The sequence below is a fragment of the Palaemon carinicauda genome, chromosome 39 (assembly GCF_036898095.1).
Source record: "Palaemon carinicauda isolate YSFRI2023 chromosome 39, ASM3689809v2, whole genome shotgun sequence".
NCBI lineage: Eukaryota > Metazoa > Arthropoda > Malacostraca > Decapoda > Palaemonidae > Palaemon > Palaemon carinicauda.
The window spans coordinates 26,443,858-26,471,357 of record NC_090763.1 but is presented as its reverse complement, the minus strand read 5'-3'; the positions used below and the strand labels follow the sequence as shown (position 1 = coordinate 26,471,357).

The 27,500-nt window shown below is 37.7% G+C and overlaps 1 pseudogene; it reads right to left on the bottom strand.

Annotated features, from left to right (window-relative positions):
- Nucleotides 1-7,786: 7,786 nt before the first annotated feature.
- LOC137631095 (interferon-induced very large GTPase 1-like) overlaps nt 7,787-27,500 on the bottom strand; it is a 64,206-nt pseudogene continuing 44,492 nt past the window's right edge.

Below are 27,500 nucleotides of genomic sequence, written 5' to 3'. Positions count from 1 at the left end.
TGAGGCTGAGATTTTTTACGAATTGCAGCAGAGCAGAATTTGATCACGTTGAAAATGGAAGAAAAAGAACGAGAAGCCCAAGAGATTGCAAGACATGCAAGGTTAATGGAAGCGAGGGAAAACGCAAGAGAGGAAGAAAAATAGAAAGACAAGAAGAAAGAGGGAAGACAAGAAGAAGAGAGAGAGAAGAAAGGCAATATGCGAAAGAAATGGAAGCAAGGCAAGAAGAAAGAGGTGGAAGAAGATAAGTATACGTGGGAGTTAGAGCTTCCACACGCCCGTGCCCAGCTGACAGAGCAGACAGAGACAGAGAGACGACTCCTGCTAGGTATGAACCCATGTTTGTGTCAGAAGCCCAGAGGTTAATTCCAGGGTTCACAGAAGTCTCCAGATGAATTCTTCGATCATTTTGTAATGGTTGCAGCGACAGTGAAATGGCCAGAAAATGAATGGTCTGTGTTATTGCAGAGAGTGTTCTTTGTAAAGGGCCGCAGTGCTTACTTATCCATATCTCACTTAAATGTCAGGCAGCCTGAAAACTTTAATTCAATCAATCAATCCTTATCTCAGGACAGGAAGATGGAGTATCATGAAATAAAGGGGATCGTGCTGCAATTGCATCAGATGACCCCTAAATATTATAATTAAAAGTTCGAAGTTTGAAAAAGGACAAGAAAATTACTTCCCTGGATTATGCTTAGAAGATACGATTTTTTAAGAGATGGACAGAGGCTGCTAACGTAAAGGAGAAGGCTGATTTAGAAGAATCGATAATACTAGAGCAGTAGCTACGTGGAATTCCTGAATACATTCGAACGTACTTGAGAGAGAGGTGAAGAAAAATGATAAAGCCGCTTTGCCGAATGAAGATTATAATATCAGTCGTAAACCCTCCTCGGGCACAAATTTTCACCCGTCGTTCCGACCAAGTGTCAAGTATTCCCTGAACCATGGGAACCAGTTCAGTAATAACTACGGGAACAAGTTCAACAGTTACATCGGAAGTGTACCAACCATGTGTCACACGATTGTACATAGTTCATATTATGCTTGTATTTTCGCTCTTCCCTCGCACTAAAAAGAACCAAAATAAACATGTCTGCGTTTCACCTCTGTAACATTGTCTGTTTTGTGAACATGGAAATTCCTGTGGCCTTGAGCTTTTGTATATAAAGGAGAGTGTTCAATAATAAACTCACTCAGTTGCTTTCATCCTGTCCTTAAGCACAACCTTCCCTACGGCCCGTCACATTGGTGACCCCTTAGTGACTCGCTCCTCCCGCCTCCTCCCCCCCTCACCATTACTATGACGCCGTCAATGCATACCTTCTGCAGCAATACTCGCCGTCGCCAGCCGCCCGTATAGCAACGCTTTTTCAGCTCTCTCAACAACCGTTGGGGGACCAAAGGGCTTCGCTCAACCTCGGGAAAATGACCAGTATTACTCGCCTGCAACCTGCCACAGACGGCTCTCCCCGTAAGGTGAACCTATTTCATGCCCTTGAGGTAAGCCGTTTACCCAAACCTGTACGCGCTGCCATACCTGATGTCGATAGTTTACCCATAAAGGACTTGATGACCAAAGCCGACCCCCTTATGGACAGCCACTTCATGACCTTCAAAACCTCCATCAACGCCTCCACTCGTGACAAAGATGAGACCAATTCAACTTCCACCGAAGCTGAAGTGAATGCCGTAGGACACACTCGCCTATGAATGCCGTAGGACACACTCGCCTATGAATGCCGTAGGACGCGCCTATAAATGCCGTAGGACACACATGCCTATGAATGCCGTAGGACACACACGCCTATGAATGCCGTAGGACACACTCGCCTACCCCGTGACGAGCCGGAGCGGCAACAAAGCCACCCATCATCCACCACTCGCTCGCACCCCAACCAACGACTTCTACAGCCACTCACTGCCGCTAATCGGCGCAGTTTTTACTACTACCTCTCCAGATTCAGGGCACCTATTTAACATGTACAGTATGTCATTTTTAGGGGGGGAGCCATGTACCAACCGTGTGTCACACGATCGTACATAGTTCATATTATGCTTGTATCTTCGCTCTTCCTTCGCACAAAAAAGAACCAGAATAAACATGTCTGCGTTTCGCCTCTGTAACATTGTCTGTTTTGTGAACATGAAAATTCCTGTTGCCTTGAGCTTTTGTATATAAAGGAGAGTGTTCAATAATAAACTCACTCAGTTGCTTCCATCCTGTCTTTGAGTCACAACCCTTCTCTCAGCCCGTCACAGAAGTAGCACTGGTACTGTCAGTAAGCAGAATGCAATAGTACCACAGCAACAAACGTCGAATCGTCCTCCAAGTATCATGAAAGACATGCAGAAGGTTGATATTGTCTGTTTTAAGTGTAGCAAGAGAGGTCATGTCAGTAAAGAATGTTGGTCAAACCAACCAAATGGAGTCTCCCAAGTGATTAAGCATAATTCAATTTCACAGAATACGAAGACGAAGAAGCAGTCAGGAAAAGGGGGAGATGAAAATGAACCAGCCACCGTTTACATGATGAACAGCATGAACCCAAACAGCTTGGAGGGCTTTCAGGGGACTGTTTGCTATGGTAGATAGCATAACAACTAGAAAAAATTAAATATCGAGTTGTTTCTTCGGATGTAGAAACATGTCATACATGCTCTCCAGAAGTTTCAACCAATTATTTTAACAAATAACGAAGATAAAGCGGTCTTTGAATGATGACGTCATCCTAACTACGTTGTCTGTATAACTGAGTTTGACAGGATATATAGAGTAATTTTTCCAATTATATTCCGAAATCTCGTATGTCAGGCAAAGTTGGAAGTTATTGAAAGACGATAAGAACTATGAGAGCCTCAGACTTTGTTCTTAGGTAACTCTGACATTTCTATAAAGTTCCTGAGGATGTTGTAAAAACACAACTTGCACACTAATCACCAATAGACAAACGCACATGCGTGATACCTCTCACACGTTTGGCTTTATTTGCAGCATTTATGATGACTGATCTCTAAGCATCAAATAACTAAATTTCTTTAAAATGAGAGATAGGGAGAGGATTATAACAGTGGTTATAATCATACCTTTAAGAGATTTAATGGGAGGTTGAGGAATCTGTGAAGCCAACTGTCATAGTCGACATGGCCCCCAGCGTTGGCAGGGAGGACCTCAGAGGACACTTATCAGCCATCCCTTTACCCTTTCTGCTTTTCTTTGGAGTGTTACAATAATCCTGAGAAGGATCAATTCCTCGAAAAGGGAAATAGAGGATTAACATAGTAATAAAAGGTAATTTGTAAACGGATAATACCCTTTAATGTTTTACTCAGGTACAAGGATTAAATGGGTTATCCTTCCAGATGAGATACACTATGATTATCTATAGGGAAAAGATAAAACCATGGGACAGGCATTAAATGTGGTCAGAGTTTAGGAAAACATAACTTGAGTGAATTAGTCATTAAAAGTCAAAGGAAAAGATTCATATTTTGGGATTTCTTGATCATAAGTTGACATACAATTCGTTTAGAATAAAGTGACTACTGGCCACCAAAGTGTATCAGTTTTGCATTTTTCTGATGACTTCTCCTTTTAGTTTTAGCCACTAAAATATCCGATCCACAGGTATTTTTCTAATACTGCCTTAATAATAATAAAAACCAAAAATGGTAAACAGCTGTTATCAGTCCCAATAAATGTTTCTCTTGTAACTGAAATTTGCTCCCAGCCATCAGGTGATAATCTTTTTACCTACACCAAGCTGAGACAGGTGGCTTTACTTGATTCAACCATTTAACGTCCTTTGGTACAATGATGATAACTTCGGTATAGTATAAATTCATATATCGTCAGCTTGTCATCAAACAAAAAGTGTTAATTTTACCAAGGAGCTTAACTTAGCGGGAGTAGATGGCAAGGGATTATTTCGGTGTAGGATTAACAAAGCTTTTTATCTGCACAAATCATTTGTTATCTGATTAGATATGACCCAAAGACAAGGGTTTCAGAAACTGTGATATAGAGACACCTTTACTATTAACTTAGAATTTTTTCTTCAAATAAAGTTTGATATCTGCATGCATGGACTTTGTGCTTCTGTTTGTTATTAATTTAATTTCATCTAATCAATTAAGTGTCATTATATCTTCTAGTTTAAAATTATTTTAGGAAAATTTTGTAAATTTGGGAATCACTATATTTATTCATTATATAAAGCAATTGGCACTAAATCTGGCCATTTTTAGTAAACGGTTGGACTCCTTTAGCAGATTAAAAATGGCAACCCTGGCTCAGACCAACATTGCAGCCGGGGACTCGAAAGATGTCTGAAATGTATGACCCACTTGCGTTTGTTTGAGATTCATGTGCAAGTTGTGTTTTTACAACGCCCTCGGGAACTTTATAGCAATGTCCAAGTTGCCTAAGGTCAAAGAAAGAACAACAAGCAGAAAGCAACAAAAAAGAACCAAGAAGAGAGGGAAACATGAAGAAGAGTACAAAGCTGGAATACTCCAACTAAAACTCTGGCAACAATGAGAGGAATCTAGCAATTGTTTGGGGTTTAAATACCTCGTTTAGGGAACTTTGATGTAGGGATGAACAATAAAAGTACAAAGTAAGGTTATCTTTGAAATAATGTTGTTCTGATTTTTAAAGAAAAAAACGAAAATTTACATAGCAAATGTTACTAGCTCATAACTCAAAAACACACTTATTGGCATGTCAGTAATTTCATCGGTTATTCATTGTTCAATATTAGAAAGATATCATTGGAAAGAGGAATAATAACCCCACAATTCTGTGTGACAGAACTTTTTCACGATTTTTTTTCATCTGGACAAGAAAAAAAATAAAAAAAATAGAAAGAGGAAAATAAAAATTCTGTCACACAGAATTATTTGGTTTATAAAGCTTTTATGTTATGATTTTCAATACAATTGGTGTCATATTAGTGGATAAATTGTGTTCTCGGCACCAAAGAATACCAAACAGAATAAACATATGAATGGGGGAAAATAAAAGAAAAAAAAGGAAAAAATAGAAAGAGGAAAATCAAAATTCTGTCACACAGAATAATTCGGTTTATAAAGCTTTTATGTTAAGATTTTCAATACAATTGGTCTCATATTAGTGGATAAATTGTTAAATAATTTGAAAGAAAAAATATGATTTTTACTCAAATCTAAAAGGTTTTGCCCAAATGACTTGAAATTTTTGTATGAGGGGTCCCAAATGGAGGACAACCTTGCTTGCTATAATACCAGGGGAATCAGTGTACACCAGGTCCAAGCAATTCCTAGACTTGTGAGCAGCCTCACACTCCTGATTTGCTCTCAGTCTGATTCAGAGGTAAAATCTAAACCTCTCGAGCCATAGGGATCTGTAGGTAAATCAGAAGTTAACCACTCCCAATGGTGTGCATTGAAATTATCAACAAACACAATAGACGCCTTTCTATCATTTTCTCGTATCTTAGAGATAGTGGAAAATTGTTATGCCTGCCTAAAACTTTTATTATTGGAATCTCATGACATTCGCATTCATAGCAGCACTTATAAGAAGCTGGGTATTCAGTCGTAACATAAACTGTTATAGCCCTTGTCCTAGGAATGATCTTAAATTTCAAAATTATTTTCCAATATTTGACAAACCAAAGCTTCAGAGTATAATAAAGGTAACTGTAAGGTCTCTAATATCATCATGTAGTCCACGAATATTGCAATATATTAGTCTAATATTATCATGTAGTCCACGAATATTACAATATATTAGTCGACACACTCGAAGTCTAGACTACACTGGTCTCGAAGTCTAGGCTACACTGGTCTTGGATTTTGTTTGATATCTCTAAGACAATGAAAGAAAGAATTAAAAACAATAAAACAGGCATCATCATGTGTGTAAACAAACTTAACAATAAAATATAATAAAAAAAAATATGTACTCAAAATGTTGGATAAAACTGGTCAACATGGCCGAGCTGACATACTTTGCAAGGCTCAGTATCGTCCTCCAGGATAACCACTTCAACTGAAGAGAGATCAGTGACGATGTGTTTATAAAATGAATACTATAAAGGAAGATAAAAGTACTGATAGGGAACAGGCAACCTCTCGTAAATTCCCCTTTCATTAAGCCTGTCCATCATACTGTTTAAAAAAAATCTAGGGGAAGAGAAAACAGAATAGTGGGACAGAGCGAACCCTTAAGCAAGAGAAATCTAGCCCAAGATAGTAGAAGACCAAGGTAAAGAGGCTAAGGCACTACCCAAGACTAGAGAACATTGGTTCCATTTTGAAGTGTCCCTCCTTTGCTTATCATAGCTAAAAAGTTCCTTCTACCCTTACCAAGAGGAAAGTAGCCACTGAAGAATTCCAGTACAGTATTTAACACCTGAGTGAGTTAAAATGTTCAGTTTGCTTAGTGCTGTCAAGTGTAGACTGTGTGTAAACAAAAGAAAATATGAGCCGTAAACAGAGAGGGATCCCAAGTTGTACTATCTGGCCCACACAAATCTCTGATCTATTTCAACGTTGTTAATGATCTTCATGTTTTACATCCAATTTCTATTTCTCATTACAATTTATTCATTACTATATTAGTGCCTTTCCACATTGGGCTGTTTTTCCTGATGCTAAGATTATTCCCGGCACCAAACAGAATAAACACATGAATGGGGGAAAATAAAAGCAAACAGATGGCTCAGTTATTTATTTAAGTAAAAGTAACTTTTGATTATATATCACGTGAGAAAATATCATGAGGTCATAGATGGTAAGAATACATGCAAGTTCATAAAAGAAAACATTACACTTTCTCTGTAGAATTATCCATATACTGGGAATACATAAAGCAAATATCAGTATCTCATACTATCTATGATGAAAATAGTAATAATAATAATAATAATAATAATAATAATAATAATAATAATAATAATCACAGTACTAATGGTGATAATAAGATAAAAAAAAGAAAAAAAGAATAGTAATAGAAATAACGAACAATCTAAGAAACATAATAAACCTCCAGAAAATCTGTTAATGTATCACCTACACACAAGGCATTTACGACCGAAATCTATTGAATATATATATATATATATATATATATATATATATATATATATATATATATATATATATATATATATATATATGTATAAAATAGAACATATACTGTACATCTGCATGTAATGTAAGGTTTTAGGACACGTGAATAGACCTACTAGATATTTGCGCATCTGAAAATTTCTTCCCTAGACAAAAGCGTTTTTGGATTGCTTATATAAGATACTTTTTAGCGAACCAAAACTGTCGCTTCTCTTGGATAACAGTAAAAAAGCAAATTTAAAAACTCTAGGCTGCGCAAGAAAATTGGTAGTCATTAATAAAGAATTTAAGTAGACATTTAAAAAATTGCAAGTATATTTCTGTTTAAAATGTAAAACCATAAGAAAATGGGTTAAAAGAGATTTCAATAATTAATCATCATTGTAGTTTCATAAATAAATCAAAAGGTATGAATGTTGTGAGCTATACCCAACCTATGTAACATTGCAATGAATCTCTGATTTCCAGTTTTATTTTATGCAGCACTTTAACCAGGCGTTGGAAGCCGCCTTTTTTTCTTGAAGGCAACAGGCTCCTCCTTTGAGAACAAAGTATATTTCATCTGTACTTTCGATTTTTTTTTTTATATCATCAGAAGCCATTTTGGTAAGACGAAGGCTTGTTGGTGTTGTACATATAAATATTACACAAAAGTAGAAAAAAAAAAAAATTTACACTTCATTTACAGCACAATCGAATTCTCTGCATCTTCTTTAGTAATCCTCGTCCATGAAGATGGAATGCTGGGCCTCGCTGCGTTAAATCTATTGGCTAACTCGGCTTCATATTTTACAAGAAACCATTTCCAATAGGGTGTTGCATCAGCAGATGAATCGCCGTTAATATTCCAGTCAGGATATGATTTCTTGTACCTTGCATACCGACAACCCCAAAACCTTGTTTCATCATTTGTAAAACTGCAAAAGTATCTATTGACTGAAGCTGTACAGTTTTCTGTAACTAATTTTTTAGTAAGAGAATGTGTGTACCCTCCAAATGCCAGTGGATAGTGTTCAACCGCAATATGATGTACGCCCCCTTTTTCGTGTCCAGGTGTATTCCGAGAACACGGAGCAGAGCAGAAAGGACACCTTTCAGTACACCCCTTGACCTCAATACCAATTAATTTGTACACATTGTCTTCATGAGCATTCTTATGGTCATCTGCAGTATGTGTAGAAAAGATTTCTTTTATTTTGTTTTGATGTTCCAACACTTTTTTGTTGAAGTGTTCAGAGAAGGTTTCCAGTGAGACAATTTCATATCCCTCCAACAGGCTCAGTAAATCATCCTCAGGCAACGCCAGCTTAACCTTTACTCTTGAATGGAAGTCTTTAATCCATAATGGAAGAGAATTTTCATTATTGCCAGGAATTTGACTTACGATTTCTTTACATACTTCTGAGACGAGACTTTCTACCTTTTGGCTCGCAATCTGTGTGTACCTGTTTGGTGCATTGGTCTGTTCAGCAAATAAATATTCGTCGATATAATAGCAAAGCCATTTCTCTAAAGAAGCACAATAGTCAGTGAGATATAAATAAAACTCTTCAAACTCATCTACTTCTAGAAGTTGGTGTAATACAGATTTGAGGAAGACTGGTTTAAGTTGCAATTGACTTACATTACTCTTAACGTCTTTTGCTAGTGCTCGAGCCATGTCCATGTTAACAGCATTTTCAATTCCTTTTCCAACACGTTCTGACAAAACATTGGCGAGTGCTTGTTCATTTGTGAACTTGAAATAGAAATTCTTAAACCTTTCAAAACATGGGCCATAATTGTCTCTCTCATACACAAACCTCTGGTCTCTATCTTGTTCAAACCTTTTCTGTTTTTCACAAAATTTTGGAAGAGAAAACTGGCATAGATAAATAGCCAGTTGGATTCTGAAGGTTTTTGTGAAATTCACGCCATTACATTCGCTCTCCATAGCAGTGATCTTGTGGATAATTTCCTCAATATAAAGTTCCTGGAAACAATAAACCATGTCAGTGTATGATTCAACCTCATCAAACAAGTTATCTAAAAGTTTCTGAACTTGTTCCTTAACATTGGATGGCTTACCTTCCGTCATTTGAGTATGCTTTTCAACATCAAAAATAAAATTTCTAGATCTAGTTTGTTGCATAAGCTCTGGTTTGAATTTTCGCATTACATCTTTAGCGTGTGGAAACCTTTTGAGAAGAGCTTGTTCAAAAACAGGGAGAATGCCATATTCTACCACTTCCTGATCATTTCCATGACCAGGCTCAAATGTAGAAATTCTAGAGTGTGGATAAGAAGCATACTGAAAGGAAAAGATTGATAAACATGTTTGCAACTCATGCACATAATTAAATCTTATTACTTCATTTAATTTCTGGAGTGTCTCATTAATGCATTCTAATACTTTTTGGGCACATTGTTCGTGGTACGTTTTTTCATGTATTTCACTCATTATTTCTTTAACATTTTTTATCATTCTATTTATAAACTTTAAAACAATTTCCCCGTGATTAGAACGAAAATTTCTAACGCGTAAGACAGAAAAAGAAATGTTGTCGGCAGAATACCTTTCGACAGCGTTTACACAGTTGTCACGAGCAGTTTCCTGACACCTCTCTTCCTGTAAACTTTTGAGTAGAGCAAAGTCATGTTTAAAGTGTCTTTCAAGAATATCTGATATTTTCTCAACGACACTTAGGTCTTCCGTTTCTTTTGGGGGCACATCCTTCATCCATTCATTCCATTTCTCCCTGAACTTCAATTTTAGCTCTTCTTCACTCAGCTTTTTCTGACCCTTTTGTCTTAATTCTTCTGCTAGCTTCTGTGCATCTTTCAGTGTTGTATTTATATAAGTTTTCATAACTTTCTTTTGTTCAACTTAGATTTTTCTCTTTTCTATCTCGCACCTTACATTTCCAATTACACTATTTATAATGTCGCTATAACTTGTTTTTAATCTTAGACTAGAATTTGCTCGCCATTGTTCCAAAATAGATCTGTCCTCATTAGTTGTGAAAAAGTCATCAAGTTTCTTCTCAGCCTCCTGAAATGCATTGTCAATATGCTTTCTGCATTCCGATTCTAAATCATGACAAAGTTTAGCTAGATTGTCATCGCTATTCCCTATTAAGTTTCTTTTGCTATCAAACCACTCCATACCTGTTGACTTCATTGACCACAGAATATCAGATAATTCCTTCTCTAAAGAATTATAGGCATCCATTTCAAGACTGTTTTTAAAGCTAAAAACAAAATTTTGATCTAGAATGCCATGACAAAGATCTTTAAGTCTAGCAGAAAATTTATCAGCCGTGAGGTATAAAGACCGTTTCTGCATTATATCGGTCATCAATCTTTGCTTTACACTATCTATATTCTCACTATAGCCAGGATTTACTGGGGGCCATCGGTGGGTCTCCCTTCCATAAATCTGGTATGTACCAAATATCTTTGTTAATGTCAAAGTCAATAAGTTGCTTGAATTTGGTATATTGTGGATTATCCTCTTGCTTTCCTGCAGCTTTTGTTACCTTATCAAGTGTTTCTATTAACTTCTGTTGGCCAATTCTTAATTTCTGGGAGGCATCCTGAGCAGAAACATTCTGATGAATGAAGAGACAAGATGGCTGAAGTTTTAGGTTTTTATTCACTAGACTCATTTTCATCAGAGCGTGAACTACAATTTCAAGTACATCCTCCATTTCGGAGACATTTTCTCCCTTAACATTCACCATTGTTATGTCTCCTAAACCGATAACCAGGGTGGCAATCTCATTATCATGGTGAATTTTTTCTTTGCCTAGTTCTGCTGCCCTTAAACCTTCTGTATCTACGACTAGTATATAATCATAACTAGTACCAGAATACTCTGAACTAACGGGCAACAGCTGTGCAAAGACCCCTCTAGTGCACCTTCCAGCAGCTACAGCAAATTGAAGTCCAAACATAGCATTAAGTAATGTAGATTTTCCAGAGCTTTGAATTCCTAAAACTGAAACTACAAATATCTTCTTATTGCCAATCCTTTTTGAGACCTGAGCCAGAACAGCCTGTACCCACTTCATTGGTATGTGTGCAGCATCTCCATCCATTATTTCCAAGGGGTAACCTAGAAGCATCAGCTCTGCCATCATACTTGGGAGACATTGTATTCATTTTAAAGTTTCGTCAGATGCTTCCTTCCCTGTATAACGAACAGATTCATAAGCCTGGGCAATTTCTCTCATGAAATGTTCTAAGCCTAAATAAGATTCAGCTAATTCTCTTTCGCTTGTGTCTAGCTCAACTCGTAAATCCCTTTGTTTTGTAACATCTTCACACTGGCGAATTTCGTTCCATTTTTTGCTGCATTTCTTTTGTAAACCAGGTAGAGTTTGTCTTGAAATCTTATCCAAAAGAAGTTTCATCCACTGCAAAAAGTAAAGATTCTCTTCACTGATTGGCTCTGAGAGGTTATTCAAAATTCTACCTCAGAGAATGTTTGGTTTTTCAAGTAATAGCAGTTGCTCCTGTCTGAGTTTTCTCATTTCATTAGAAATTTTGTCCAAATAAGAGTCCATATTTTGAATTCCTGTCTTTTCTCGTCTATGCTTTTTTGTGTTTAATTTAGCCTACTCCTGCCAAGGTCTGCATTGTATTGGCAAATTCTTTGCTTTAAGGTTAATCATTCCACTTTTGCAAATCTCTTTTACAACTGATAAAGCTAGCTTTTTGCTTCTACTGCATTCTGGGGTGTTTTCATCTACTCTAATCTCTAGACTGTTTGCCACCTCTATACAATCTTCAAGAGATATCTCTTTTGTTCTCTCAGCCAGATTTTTATTATCACATTATTAGTTTTATTCTTCAGATGCTTTATATTTTTTTCGCTTCTAATATCAAAGTCAAAAATAATATTCTCTTGTTGGAAGCCTTTGCATTTGAGTGATTCCACAAATTTTTTTATTCTCTCTGTAATGGTCTCATCCAATTTAGTTCTTGGTTGTTTAGTCAACAGAAGAATTAACTTTGTATCTTGGGATAATTTTGTTCTTATACTATCAATGTTGTCAGAATTTCCTATGTCACTAACATCAATCATCACCAAGACAATGCTGGAAATTTTGCACAAAAACTCCACACTCCTTAGCGGTCTTGGCTGACTTTCCATCTCCACGAAGATTTAAGAGAACTAAATTATTACTCAAATCAATATTTTCAGTCTTCTGTGAGGGAAAGTACCATGCAATTTCTATAGTTCCTTCAGAGAGAATTCTTGTGTTTATTCCATTTGAGCAATCTCGATGAAAAAATGTAGGGTGACTTTGGTCATTTAGTATCTCATTTAAGAATTTCGATTTGGATCTCGAAATATCTCCAAGCCTTAGACACGACACAATAGGAATATGCAATTCTACAACTGAAGTTTCACAAAGGCTTCCACCTGGAAGCGTAAATTCTGCGACAGTACTTCTCAAAGACCAAAGGAGAAACACTGATTCTTCTCTCAGGACCGGTGGTATAACCAAAGGGATGCTTAATTTACACATGAACAACTTCTCACAAAGAATTTGTCTTAGGAAATCTGAGGAACACAAGATGACTGCAACAAGAACATCCATGGGATGCGGCAGTGAGAAGTGTGTGTCTGGCGAATCATCGTCCACCTTTCCTGAAAACATTTCTTCAAAATCATCAATAAAATCTTTTTCTGGTTTTTGGATATTCTGATGGGTTGAAAAACTTCTTTCGATTTCAGCTGAAATAATTTCGTCTCTTCCCCTATAGTCTATCATCAACATCTTCAGAAAGACATACCAAGGGATGTCATTCATAGAATTTCTTTTCTTTAGGGACTTGGACATCACTTCCTGTAGGGAAATTTTATCATTTCTTTCCATATATTTGGTTAACCCCAGTTTGCTGAACAATTCTTCTTCTCTCTTTAAAGTTTGATTATCCTTAGTCAGTGAAATATTCTCAAATTTTTCATAAGAGGTTTCTTCATCGTTCACTTTCATACTGCTTTCACTGTTGTCTGCGTTTTCTTTACAAACCTCCAAAGCACCGTTATTTTCTAGTGCTTTCTCCATTTGTATTTCTTTGTCACTTGTATTTTTATTCAGAATTTGGTTGTCTCCATTTAGAATTTCCTCATGGTTTCCTTTTCTTCTGTAAGTGTCCTACCGGGACTTGCATCATATTGCATTTGGTCAAAAGAATCCTCCGGGAAAGGCCTTGATGCACTCGCATTACCCTTTTGTACCTGCAACAAGAGATAATTGTGAAACATCAGTACTTCAATTAATATATCGATATGAGATATCTTAAGGTACATTTACACACTTTAAATACGAACTTAAGAGTTGATCACTGTGTCTACAAGTACCATATATCAGAGAAAAGTCAGTCCTCTGAGCATTTACTTTCAACAGGTTAAATTGGTGATAAAATAATAAAAGGAAGTTATGATTACAGACAGAACAAATCAAGCATAAGGAATTTACTCAATTTTATGAAGCAAAGGGATCACATTAGCTGTTCAACAACCAAACAAAATAGTATGGATGATTCAATAATAAATGTTCATCTATTTGCATGTAAATGTATAATTGCAGTTGCCATTAATGGGATTAGATCCTTAAATGCTACTCGAAATGTTTGTAGCGAAAATGCATTGTTATCCTGAGCATATCTTTCCGACAAGAAAATGGTACATTTGTGTTAAGAAAATCCTTCTAATCCCTGGATAGAACCTTGGGTTACAATATTAATTTGTAAGGAAATTTCATAAAAGTCAGCTCCATAAGAGAAAATTGTAATAAGAAAAAACAGGAAAAATCAGTTTAGGAATACATAAATTTTATTTTTGTCCCAAACAAACTTGGAAAATATGAATGTTATTCACAAATAAAAAGTAATCCAGGATAGGTTTCTTGGAAGTAAAATGTGTGAAGAAGAAGAGCATTCAAATAAACATCTACTTTCCTTTCCAAACATTCTGTGAATGTTGCATCTATAATGTATATTAATTTCGTAAATGAATTGAGATTTTCCAACTTATGCGGAATAAAGCCTTGAAGCATTGGCTGGCTGTAGACAGCGGCGTTCGTGATTTCTGCACATAGACATCATAGCAGCATTGACTACAGGCATCACTGAGGACTGACCAATACCTACGTATAGGTTTTGGAACAGACCCAAGGAGTACGAGGACACCTCGTTCTCATCTACGGGCTTGGAAGTTGTGGCTATGGCCAGCCAGCAAGCTACTGTATAAGCTGGATAGACAAACCACTGGTAAGGCAGTTCCATAGACATGCCTCATGGTTCCTTCTCATCATATCTCCTAAGCGATAGCCAGATTATGATATTTGACTTGAAATTATGGTACAAAAATGTCAGAATTATGGTACATATTATGGTACATTGAATCCTAATTCATCTTTATATATATATATATATATATATATATATATATATATATATATATATATATATATATATATATATATATATATATAGATGATAACATATTCCTCTTAAGAATCTGTATGCTAAAATACAGTATACATGACTGTAATGCCGAGAGTTTACAAGAAAGATTTCTTTATTAAAAAAAAAGACATTTTCCCTAAGACCTACGTGTCTTCGTAGGATTGCTTTTCCCTTTCTGTATATATATATATATATATATATATATATATATATATATATATATATATATATATATATATATGCATGCAATCTTACATAAATATATATATATATATATATATATATATATATATATATATATATATATTATTCAAGCATGCAATCTTATATATATATATGTATATATATATATATACATATATATATATATATATATATATATATATATACATATAGCCTATATATACGTATATGTAAATATATATATATATATATATATATATATATATATATATATACACATGTGTGTGTATGTGTATTAAACAGGCTGACCTTAGACTTAATAGTTTATATATGACATATCTTTTATAGTTGTTGATTTTTCCCGGATTTAGCCCTTGGGCTTATAGCATCTTGCTTTTCCAACTAAGGTTGCAGCTTGGCTAGTGATATATATATATATATATATATATATATATATATATATATGTATATATATATATACATAAAGTATATCAAATATACACATATGATAGATGTGTGTATATTTATATGTTATATATTTGAATTTATTTCCCTTTGATACATTCGAATATTTGTATGAATATGTGCACTATATATATATATATATATATATATATATATATATATATATATATATATATATATATATATATATATATATATACTCATATCTTATTTCATATCTTAAGAAAAAGATTTTCAGCATATAATTTCAATAGTGGCATTAAAAGTAATTTTATCCAATGCTTGTTTATATATGATATTTCGTTTCTGGGTTCTCTCTCCTCTTCAGCCAGAGAAATCGTTGTAGATTGGACCTTCCAGTCAGACACGGGCTAAGGATTAAGATTTGAATAATTGGTTTCCACACCTACATGTCAAAAACAAGATTATTCTTATCATTGGAGGAAATACCTTTACTCCTCAAAAGGTGTGACACACCGACGCGCTAAATCAGTTAATCTGCCAGACACGGTTTCCACACCTACATGTCAAAAACAAGATTATTCTTATCATTGGAGGAAATACCTTTACTCCTCAAAAAGTGTGACACACCGACACGCTAAATCACGCTAAATCAGTTAATCTGCAGGTATTAACCCAGGTCAGAATCTTCACTCATAGCTTCATTGTCCGCTCCGTTGAAATCATTTCCGACTTTTTTTTTTCTTTTGAGAGAGAGATAGAGAAGTTGAAATTATGGTACATTGTACGAGCATTATTGTACAATGTACGCATACCCTGAATTATGGTACATGTACCATAATTATGGTACGTATGGCAACCCTGCTCCTAAGGAAATTTCAAAACACCTGGGTGAAAGTCTATTCTAGTAGACTTGATGGAAATTACTTCATTGAGATTTAGAGAACCATTTGATTCCTCCTTCGAGGCTTATTTTGATTACACACACACACACACACACACACACATATATATATATATATATATATATATATGTGTGTGTGTGTGTGTGTATGTATGTGTATATATTATATATATACATATATATATATATATATATATATATATATATATATATATATATATACCATCATCATCATCAGTCATTACTAGTCCCTTGAAGAACAAAGGCCTCAAACATATCCTTCCAATCGCATATGTTTTTGGTCTTTCTAATCCAGTTTATATCAAAAAAATTTCTACTTCATCAATCCATCGTCTTTTCTTCTCTCCCTTCCTCTATTTCTTTTGCAATCTCTAGGGACCCATTGTGGTATTCATAATATCCATCTATTATGTCATTCTCATTATATGTCCTGCCCATGTCCATTCCTTTTTCTTACATTTTTCTAGAATATCCTCTCATATCTAATTTATGTTGCTCTTTGTCAATCTCTTAGTATTAATCCTATTGTAATTCTTTCCATAGCTCTTTGAGTTGTAAATAGCTTATGCTCTAAGGTTTTAGTAAGGTTCCAAGTTTCTCATGCATAAGTTAATAGTGGTAGAATCATTTGATTAAATACTTTTCTTTTTAGTAAAAGTAGCATTTTACATTTCATAATCTCATTTTGTTTACCAAAAGCTCTCCATCCCATACTTATCCTTCTTTTAATTTCGGTGTCATGTCCTGGAAACACAATCTTTCTGTCCTAAGTACATATATTCATTAACAATTTCTAGAGGTTCTTCCATAACCTTCACTTGTTGTCTCATTCATTTTCAGACCTTTATATCTGCTTTCTTTATCCAAATCTATCATCTTTTGCAATTCATCCCCTGATTCACTAAACAGAACTGTCATTTGCAAATCTTAAGTTGTTAAGGTATTCCCCATTAATAATAGTTCTAGTTTCCCATTCTATTTTTTTTAAACTTCTTTTAGGCATGCCGTGAATAATTCAGGAGAGATAGGGTCTCTAACTCCTTTCTCAATCAGAATTCTTTCACTAGAGATTGCTGTATTACTCACAGAGATATCTTAAAGTGTAAAAGTGTTTTAACATTAGATTCATCTACTACTTGTCTTTGAATGGTTTTCATTACTGCTGAAGCTTTGACAGAATCAAAAGCTTTCTTATACATAGTCTATAAATGCCATACATGGTAGTTTGTCATACTGTGTTGATTACTTGGATATGGTCAGTGATTGAATACCCACATTGAAAGGCTGCCAGCTCTCTTAGTTGACTAAACTAATCTTTGTAAATATTTCATATATTAATGAGAGTAAACGTATCAGGTGGTAACTTTTCAGGTCTTTTGTGTTCCCCTTATTGTGAATATTTTGATGATAAGGTTTATCCAAGCCGTAGGTATAGAGCTCTCTTGCAGACATTTTGTGTGAAGTTCTACGAGTTTTACTGTGAAATCTTCTCCTCCTATTATTAGATAAATTTTTAAGCCCTTTTCTTTTGCTTTGTCTCTTTTCATGCCTTTTAATGCTTTCTTTACTTCTCCTACCGTTACTTTTCGTAAAGGCTCAGCGTTCCATTATTTCTATTGACAAAGTTATTTCTTATCACTAAAGAACCCACAGCAAAAGTAGTTTTGTGTTTTTGACCAAAGAAAAAGCATTCTGTAGTAACAAAAGGCTTCACAGGACATGTGAATATAATATATAGTACAGTATACAGTAAAACTGGTGATACCCGAATTCAGCGATTTTCGTTCGAAAGTCATTAGCTGGCAACTCAAATTCTTCACATTTCTAATGAGACTAGGTTCCTGGGGACGAAGCATTTTGAAATTTCGCTCAATAAAAGATACAGTTAATTAAGCATGATTTTAAAGAATTTATGCTATATTTTTATCAAAATTTTCAGCTAAATCATAATGGAAAAATTAACCCAATAATCTTTAATTATGATAAAAATGATAAAAGATAAAATACTTAATATGTCTGACTTTTTAGCCACCATAGATATGTATTTAACATAAGATCGTATCGGAGATATAATTGTGGGCGGGGTCTAACCCGTCACCAACTGGCAGTCTCACGGTGGCACTCTCACAAGCAAGTCGTCTGTCAAATATGGCTAGAGCTACCCAAAAGTTAACGGATAGCTGTAACTCTAGTTAAGCTTATTTCACCAGATTTTCTATAAAAAATATATATAACCAATCGTGTTAATATCAACAAAAGAACTGTTTATATAGGTGGTTAACCTTACAATAAAGGAGAAAAATTTAAAATCCATCATAGGAGGTGAGAGACCCTGTTGCTGCACAATCGCAGAAAACAGTTATATAGCCAATAGCATAAGCCCAGACTCCAGAGCCATTCCATCATCATCATCATCATTATTATTATTATTATTATTATTATTATTATTGTGGTAGGAAACCCTCTTTTAGGCAGGTTGAGTTAAAAGTAATGGCTGCATCGGCAGAGTTTATTTTCTTATCCAATTTTTCTATTTTCCGGATAATTCTCTTCTCTAGAGCGCTGCAATCAGCCAGCAGACTTGAAAAATTCATCAGTCAGGTGAATGACAAAATCGGGAAGACTTCTCAAGTATATTCTCACAAAATACAAGTAAAACTTTTGGTACAAAATAGTAAAAACTACGACGCGTTTCGAGGATAAGTCCTTCCTCGTCTTCAGGTCGAGAGTGAGGTGGATGCTGCAGTCGGGTGGTACCCAGGATCAGGATTACAAGTGAAGGGGCTCGAATTTTCATTGGTTTTCATTGGTTGATCGGAGCTGGTATGGTATGGTGTCTGGTGTACGACGATCTTGGCCGGGAATACCAGTCTGTGACGTCATCGGGGGACCTGAATTTTGATTGGCTGAGGCGCCCTCTGAGCCAGCCAGGCTGCTCTCCCGCTCAGAAAAGTTTCCCACGTGGCTGAGATCATTTCCTACTTCGGCGTCAAAATTCGGGGTATTTTCGTGGTTGGTAGTGTCTTCATTAGGTCCTCCTTGATGGGGGTTTCTTGATGTATCAGTACGACAGCTTGATGGTAACAAAAACATCTCTTGGGTCGTATTAAGGGTGGGTTTATCTTGCTGTATCAGTAGAGCTTCTAGGATGCGTAGACATCGACTATCTGGGGCGCTACCAATAATCTTGGTGTTACTGACAATATCAGCTCGACAAATAAGGGTGTCATGTCTTTGTAGGGCATGATTCTTTATAGCCCCTTGCTGTACGTGGCAAGAAATTCTCTTGGAAAGACGCATAGTTGTCCTTGGCATGACAACTATGCGATATATATAAATATATATATATATATATATATATATATATATATATATATATATATATATGTGTGTGTATATATAAACAGTATATCAAAGTTGCTGTGAGTAGCCTATCTGTTACAGGCATGGAGACCCAATATTCACAAATTGTATGACAGTGATAGGAATTGGTATGTTTATTTCATATTTCTAGAGATTTTAAAGATATGCAAATATAACTTTAAGGTATTTATTTGAAATACAATTGACGCCTTAAATGACAAGAAAATATAGTTTTTCTAGTTGATTTTGATATGTTTTGCAAGATAGCTTCATTTCCATTGCAAATTACTGTTGACATGGTTAGGTAACTGTTGGCATGGTTATGGTACTGCTGATATGGTTAGGTTCACAAATTGTATGACAGTGATAGGAATTGGTATGTTTATTTCATATTTCTAGAGATTTTAAAGATATGCAAATATAACTTTAAGGTATTTATTTGAAATACAATTGACGCCTTAAATGACAAGAAAATATAGTTTTTCTAGTTGATTTTGATATGTTTTGCAAGATAGCTTCATTTCCATTGCAAATTACTGTTGACATGGTTAGGTAACTGTTGGCATGGTTATGGTACTGCTGATATGGTTAGGTTTACTGTTGACATGATTAGGCTACTGATGTACACTACCAGGAAGGTTAGGTTGGTTGTTGGGGTTTCAAATGGCAAGAATATTTTTGGTATTATTTTAGTTATGGACATTACTAAGGTAACCTAGTTCTTATACAAATCAAGAAAAATGTTAGGTTAGGTTAGATTAGTGCACAACTACAATGTGACGTGCAATAACTGGAGCATTTGTATGCCATTTTCTCATGTAAAATTCTTGGCTCGGGTTTTCCCATTTCCAGTGTTTTTTATGTATTTTGAATTCAGTGTATACCGTATACCTGTATACCGGTCTATTTTTATATGTTTGAGTGTTATATTTAGGTTTTTTTCCTTCATTTTGCCATGTTTTTACCTTTGTCTCCACCACCCAAAACCCCGCTTCCCAAGGAGGTTCCCCCAGATTGTTATCTATAGGGGGAAGGGTGGTGGAAGGATAAGTATTCATTTGCGATGGAAATGAACCTCAAAATCATTCAAATCACATCATAACACAACAGAAAAACCTATATTTTATGTTGAAAGCAATTAATGTTCATAAGTAAAAAAAATACCATATTTTTTCTAGTCGAAAATCACATATAAATATATTTTCTTTCCGCTTAGAGGCGTCCACCGTATTGTAAATATTTTCCAATATTTATTCCGGAATAACACTATACCGACATTCAATTTTGCTTTGGTCTATTTTATTTCTTCATTTTCTCTAAAAGTCATCATGTACTTTGTAACGGATGTAATGATTTTATTACCTTTCTTTATTCTGAGGAAAAGCAGGAAAAATCAGATGGGGAAAATCATTTTTCGTCCTGTTGTAAACCACACACGGCTGATGATGGCTATGCCCACTGATGATTGAAATTGAATGCCCCGCTTTGTGAACAAACAGACGATGTAGGCAGGTGCAATGCTACCGCCATCTTCATTTCATGCCAGGTACTAAATTGTATGCGGCCGATGCGGCTGTGGATTGAGCTTCCCATCTTTCGTGTATTGTCTTTGATCTAGACGCCCTCTTTCCCATTTTGAATACTTCTATCCAGCCAGACATAAGGACCTATGACAAGCAAATTATCTCAAGCAATAAGATTCTTAACATTCCCATCCTAAATGAAATACTACTGATTATTCATCCAGCTGCCCATCTGAACGATATATGGATATTTATCAGGGCGTGTTTATTATTAGATATGGCTGTAATATGCATGTAAAGGTAACTGTGTACAGTACTTGAATTGATAGGAATATCCTAACCTTCTTTATGCAAACAAATAAAAACTTAATCTAGTGGGATGGCTGACTTTGCATTTGCTGGACCAACTGGTCAATATCAGGTTGAATGGCTGAAGTGGCATCACGTCAAGTGCTCTCTTGTGTCCATCCGTTAGTGAGGATCGGAATTTATTCTTAACCAGGCTCATTTTAGAAAAATAGCTGTTCACATAAATGCGTGCTACCAAACACTGCCATACCCTTCCTTGCATGACCAGATAGTTTGGAAGATTTTGTGTGTGATAAATCTTGTTTATATAACTGATATACTGAGCTGCCATCATACTTATTTCTTAATTCATTATTACATTGCACTTCAATTATTTTCAATTGCATATTCTCTGGAATAGTTTCCACATCCGCATAAAATGGGGAAGCAAACATTTCAATAGCTAGCGGGTGTTTTCTAAGGTCATGGAATCACATTGAAGTTTTTTCTTCTAAAGCTGCCAACCTGTCACTGTGTTTCAGACACATAGTTGTTTAATGTTTGGAAGTGGGCTGTGTTTTTATTTCTTATCTGTGATTCCCACAACCGTAATTTGGTCTGAAACTTATTGATCAGGGAAAACAGGCCATTAGTTAGTTGATGGTTCCCTTAAAGCATAACATTCAGGGCACCTGAGATGGGCTGTTATATCTACCAAAAATGCTGTCAAACTTCCCTTTATCATCATTCATCTCAGGGATAGAATTATCTTTCATGTCTAAGAAGAGCACAATTTCATTCAAAAGTTCACATGCTCTCTTCAGCATTGCTGTCATACTTAGGCCTACTTAAAACAGTACTACATATAATGATTGAACATTTACTGTATGTGTAAGAAAATCAGAATTTGATAAAAGCACACACGAATCAAGGATTCAATGATATTCTAGTTTTTGCATCTTTTCTGAGCTGTTTTGGAGTAGTAGTCTTGCGCAGCACAAGTATTATTCTTGATAGGTGAAGACTACAACCCCCCCCCCCCCTTCTCTCTCTCTCTCTCTCTCTCTCTCTCTCTCTCTCTCTCTCTCTCTCTCTCTCTCTCTCTCTCTCGTCGACGAAACATTTTAGAAATTCAAGTAATTATGGTATAGTAAATTTTCAGCTTGGCAGTTTGCTCCAAGGGGCGCACTGTATGATATTCATTTTTGGAGGGTCGGGCCGCACAGAAAAGTCTTGAGGGCCGCAGGTTGCACAGGCCTGCTTTAAAGCAAATATCTTTTCCAAGTCTTCTTTCATCAATTTGATGTTTCTTCCTTTCTTTAGCACTTCCTCAATTTTTCTCTGATTGTGTTTACGAATAGTCTTGGGTTCTTAGTTTGTTTATTGTTTTGGATAATTCTGCTAATTCTATTCTTAGATTTTACCCCTATTAGTACAGCGGCATAGCAGACCAATTGTTCAAATTGGTCTAAAAGCACCAAAATTGGCACACATGTAGATTAATATATTCTAAACATTTTTGGATATGGAGGCATTCAAGATTAGCCCTTAGGAAGATATGGCGGCCATTGTTCAAAATGGCCGCCATTTAACATTAGCGTCATTACATAGACTTCATTATGTGTCGTTAGTTTGGTGCTAGATGGGCCAAAATTCCCTTTTTTTACATCAGAATTAACATCAATAAATGTTTAACAGATATTTAGATGAATCTTCTCAAAAATGGCCCCCAAACTGGCCGCCATTTTGTGGAAAAAGTGGACATTTGATGAAGATTTCAATACTCAATGACATAATACCTCTAATAACCAGTACCTGATTTCAGGAACACACTTTAATTGCTCAAGTTGCTTTTTTATTTCAAATTGCTGGCAAAATTGCTAGTCAAAATAATACACAGAGTACGGGAAGTTTACAGTATGGTCAGATTGTAGTTATATAGTCGACCAAAAGCCCAGTCTCTAGGCACAGTACTTGTGTAATCCTGCAGTACATACATGTAATACAATAACGTAGATTTTGCCACACTATGTTAATTATGATTCCGAACTTTTCAAATCTGGTCACCAGAATTATGAATGTCTACAGATCATAATGTTGGTTAGCAAGTTTTCTGTCCCAATCTACTGGCATTCGCCTTCACAGAAACATAGACCAGTGCATTGCAGTGAAGCGTTCTTGCACTTGCAGCGGTTTTTGCAGCCTTTCTTGCATCCGCAAGACACCAGCTCATAGCAGGCCTTGGATGCCTCAGGGAGTGTGGTCCAGAGTGGTGTGTAGAGCCCATCATCACTCCGATGCCAGCCCCAGTCTGTTGGTGGAGGGAGCACGGGCGTTGGTACCAATGCCTGGCCCCAGACATGACCACCCTGAAGGGCAGATCTCTTCACATGCTGCTCCAGAGCAGCGTAGGTTGGCGGGATGTTCTGAACAGAGTTCGTCTTTGCAAAGAGCTGCTTTCTCGCCTTGTTGACGTCCTTGCATTTGCTTGTGTGGTCATACAGGAGTATGACAAACCTCTCGATGACATGCATTGTATCCTCTTGGATGCTTGTGGGTGCATTTGCCAGACTCAGCAGGGCATCAGTGAGTTCTGGCAGCGTGTTCCATGTTGCCCAGGCAGATTTCTTCCCATGTCCGACGAAGGCTGACACAGTATCACACCCTGTGATGGCATGAAACATTGGAAGAGCACATGCCTTCTCTGGACCAAGGGAGGAAGCTATTTCATGGGCTGCAATGTAGCGGTAGTTCTTGCCTGTCCCAAAGGCTACCCAGAGTTCGTCTCCAGCTGGTAGTTTCTGGACTACCATCACTGCTAGGACCACGACGTCACTGTCTACTGTTCGAACCTGTATCTGGTGGTGACCATGTTGTGCAGCATGTGCTACATGTAGCATCATGCGGGTGTCTGCCTCTTCTTGGTTGCATGGTGCGAGTGAGTTGACATCCTCTTGCTGTGGAACACAGATCACCTGCTCCCCATCAGTGACAACCAGTTCCTTGCCTTCTTCTTGAAAGGACTCTGCAAGCATGGTGGAGAGGTAGCTGAAGAGCTCCACTTTGTTGCTATCAACTCGCAGGAAACTTTGCCAATTTCCTGGTATGACTGCTGAGTCGACAACACGCCGACGTACTCCCTTTCCACGCTGTTCTCTGGTTGATGCCTTCAGGGAATCTGCTCTGTAGCTGTCCCACACAAGGTCAAGACGTGATACATGTTGGAAACGTTGTACAACGTATGGGATGAACACTTGCTGTGCATATTCCTCGAACGTGTTGGCAGTACCCGGCTTCAACATCTGTACGATTACTGCTCCATCGAGGACAACAGCAGTGACAGTAGGAGCTTCAAACTGAGGCTCAGCATGGCCTTCAAGGCACACCAGCAAGTCACTCTTGCTCCCTAGGTACAGTCTCCCTCCGTCAGATAAAGCTGGAGGGCATTGCTGATTTTCATGCCTGAAGAACTCTTCTAGATTCCCATCACGGGTCTGGCAGCCGATATATAATCGTGCGAAGAGCGCAACATCATTCTTCAGAGATTTGACCTGTTCTTTTCCTTTGGGTATATTGGGTCCTCTCTTGGTCGCAAACAGTGGTAGCTTGTTCCGGTGGATTGCCACCTCAATGGACTTGGTTCTGTCCACGATGCATTCCTTTGAGAATGCTTCAAACTGGTCTTGGCCAATCTGCTTGGCGTTACGGACTGTTTCTATGACTGCAGGGTCTGCGATCTCCTTTGTGTCGAGCACCAGCAAGTCCTGACTGTCCTCCTCGAAAGGGTTGCCCAGCTCTTCAATGACGGCCACGAGTGAGCGCACATCTCTGGCAAAAGTGTTCTGCACACTTGGTGTCTCTTCGTGGTGACGTGTCTCCTCTTGATCGTGTGGATGCAGATTGAAGTCGTCAAATTCCACAATCACTCTAGCAACCTCCGGTCCGGCAACCATCCAGCGCCTCAGTGCAGTTGGATTGTCTGTGAGGCCGATGGCTCCTCCATCACCCTTGACATACGCGTTGTTCTGCTCATGTCCTTGGTCAAGAGGGATTGCTGAAAAGATCCTCTTGGTCTTCTGGACTGTGAAGTGTCCCTTGCTAAACTCTGTGAAGACGTCTGGATGTTTGTTTGCCAGTTCTGCCATGTCCCGTAGATGCACTGGTATCCATCGGGCATAGTTCGTGTGGTCTAGTGCGAAGAACCACGGAGCCAGTTCTGTCAGAGCATCCACGTACATGCTAAAATTGGCTTCTCTCAGAGATCGCACATAGATCAGAGTGGACAGCTCCAGTGCCAAGACTGTTGACCAGTACTGAAACTGCGGATAACTCTGTTCTCTCTGACTGCACCAGTCTTCGAAGCTTTCAGGGTGCTCATCATCTTCTGTATTGGTGGTGCTGTACTTGTCATAGGCACGCCGTTGGAGATTATACAACGCAGCCGCTGTGACTTGGTGTGCTCTTCTGGTGCGTGTGACGTGAGCTGCTCGAAGAAATGAGTCTGCTATTCCTTCAGTTGTGATCTCTGCTTGTACCAGTGCTTGGGTCCACCCACTTCCCTGCAACCAGTCACCCAGGGTCTTCAGTGCCGTCATCTCAATATGCAACCCCCCAAACATCACCACCAGTTGGTCTTCTCCATATGTGTTTGGCCACTTCCACTGGATCTGTTTTGCTAGAGTGAATAGTGGCTGGTCGCAAGTCAGAACTGGAGTTTGGCCTGGGTTGAGATGTTTAACTGCACTCCTGACTACATCAATAGAGTGTCTGATCATTGCCACAGTGTGAGCACTCTCCTGGAACAAGGGAAGCAGGGACGTTGGTGTGATGACTGGTTGCTTTGGATCTTGGTGCCTTGCATGGTATGCAGCCCATGATGTGTTTTCACAGGCCTCAACATCATCTTTGAGAACACTTCTCGTGTTCTCCAGCCACATATACTCATCTTCTATGTGCTGCTCACAGTTGTGGCGTCTAAGAGAGGTCACAGAAGTAGCTGGGATCATTTGCCCTTTGACAGAAGAAGCAACAGGACGTACATCCGTGTAATATTCTGGTAGAGGCTCAACCGTCTTTGATCCAGTATCACGCCCAGTGAGAGCAATGCTACGATCCACTCCCTCATCTGCACACGTTGGGTGTTGAAAAAGCGAGATTCCTGTTCCATGGAATGAATTCTTGGCTGTGGTGGCACTTGGGTTGTGGTCAATGTTGTCCACAGCCGCAGTTGTGAACACATTGCTACGCAGGGTAGGCGGGCAGACCACTTCCTCTATGCGGTACAGCTGACACACGCTGTTTCCCATCTGGGCAGAAAGACGTAGGACTCTGTCATATGAGATGCTTAGGCCCAGAGAGAAGAGCTTGTCCACAAGTCCTCTCTTGCGTGTTTCAGCATACAGCATCAGCCCAACATAGGTTGGAAGAGGAGTTTCTTGAGACGTACTGTGTCTGACAGCTGGAGGCTCCTGTGTCTTGGTTGCTCCCTGCTTCCGACTTTGCTTGACACTGTTGAACTTGAGAAGCTGCGCAATGGAAAGAGCTGCTTGTGTTGAAGAGGAATGGCTTTGATTCTTGATGGTGGGGCCATCCAGCACCATATTTACCATTGCAACTAGTACGTTTGGCACAGAGTCCTCCTGACAGCCGCCCGGGAATGATCCATTGAATTGGTAAGTGTCTTCAAACATATATCGACGAACTATCTGTGCAGCACGCGCAAGGTGAACTGCCTCAGTGTCACAGTCTTGCTCGCAGGCTTTGCCTAGCGCTTCACCAATGTCTTCATCAAACGCTAGTAAAACATCTCGGCCTTTGCTGTGGGATCTCAGGCCTGGTATCTGGGCTAACAGGCGCTCTTTCAGCCTTGTGCTATTAACTTTCTGGCACAAAACAACCCCGAGCTGTTCCATTCTTGTTGTGTATAGCTTTACAAGTTCTGCGAGTCTGAAGACTGGGGTGGTGCCCTCTTCTAGGTGGGTTTCCTCGATATACAGGACCAGTTCAGCCAGTACGATTCTTGACATTACACCTTCATGGTCAGTTTTCTGCTCGGCTTCTACAGTGGTCTTTGCACGATAGTAAAGAGCCAACAAACACTTGGAATGGTACTTGGCCTCCAGAGCCACCATATCACCCATGCTGAGCCTGGCTATGAGTTCATTGTCCCCAACTTGCGCTGCACACTTCCGTACGCGTGTGTCCACCTG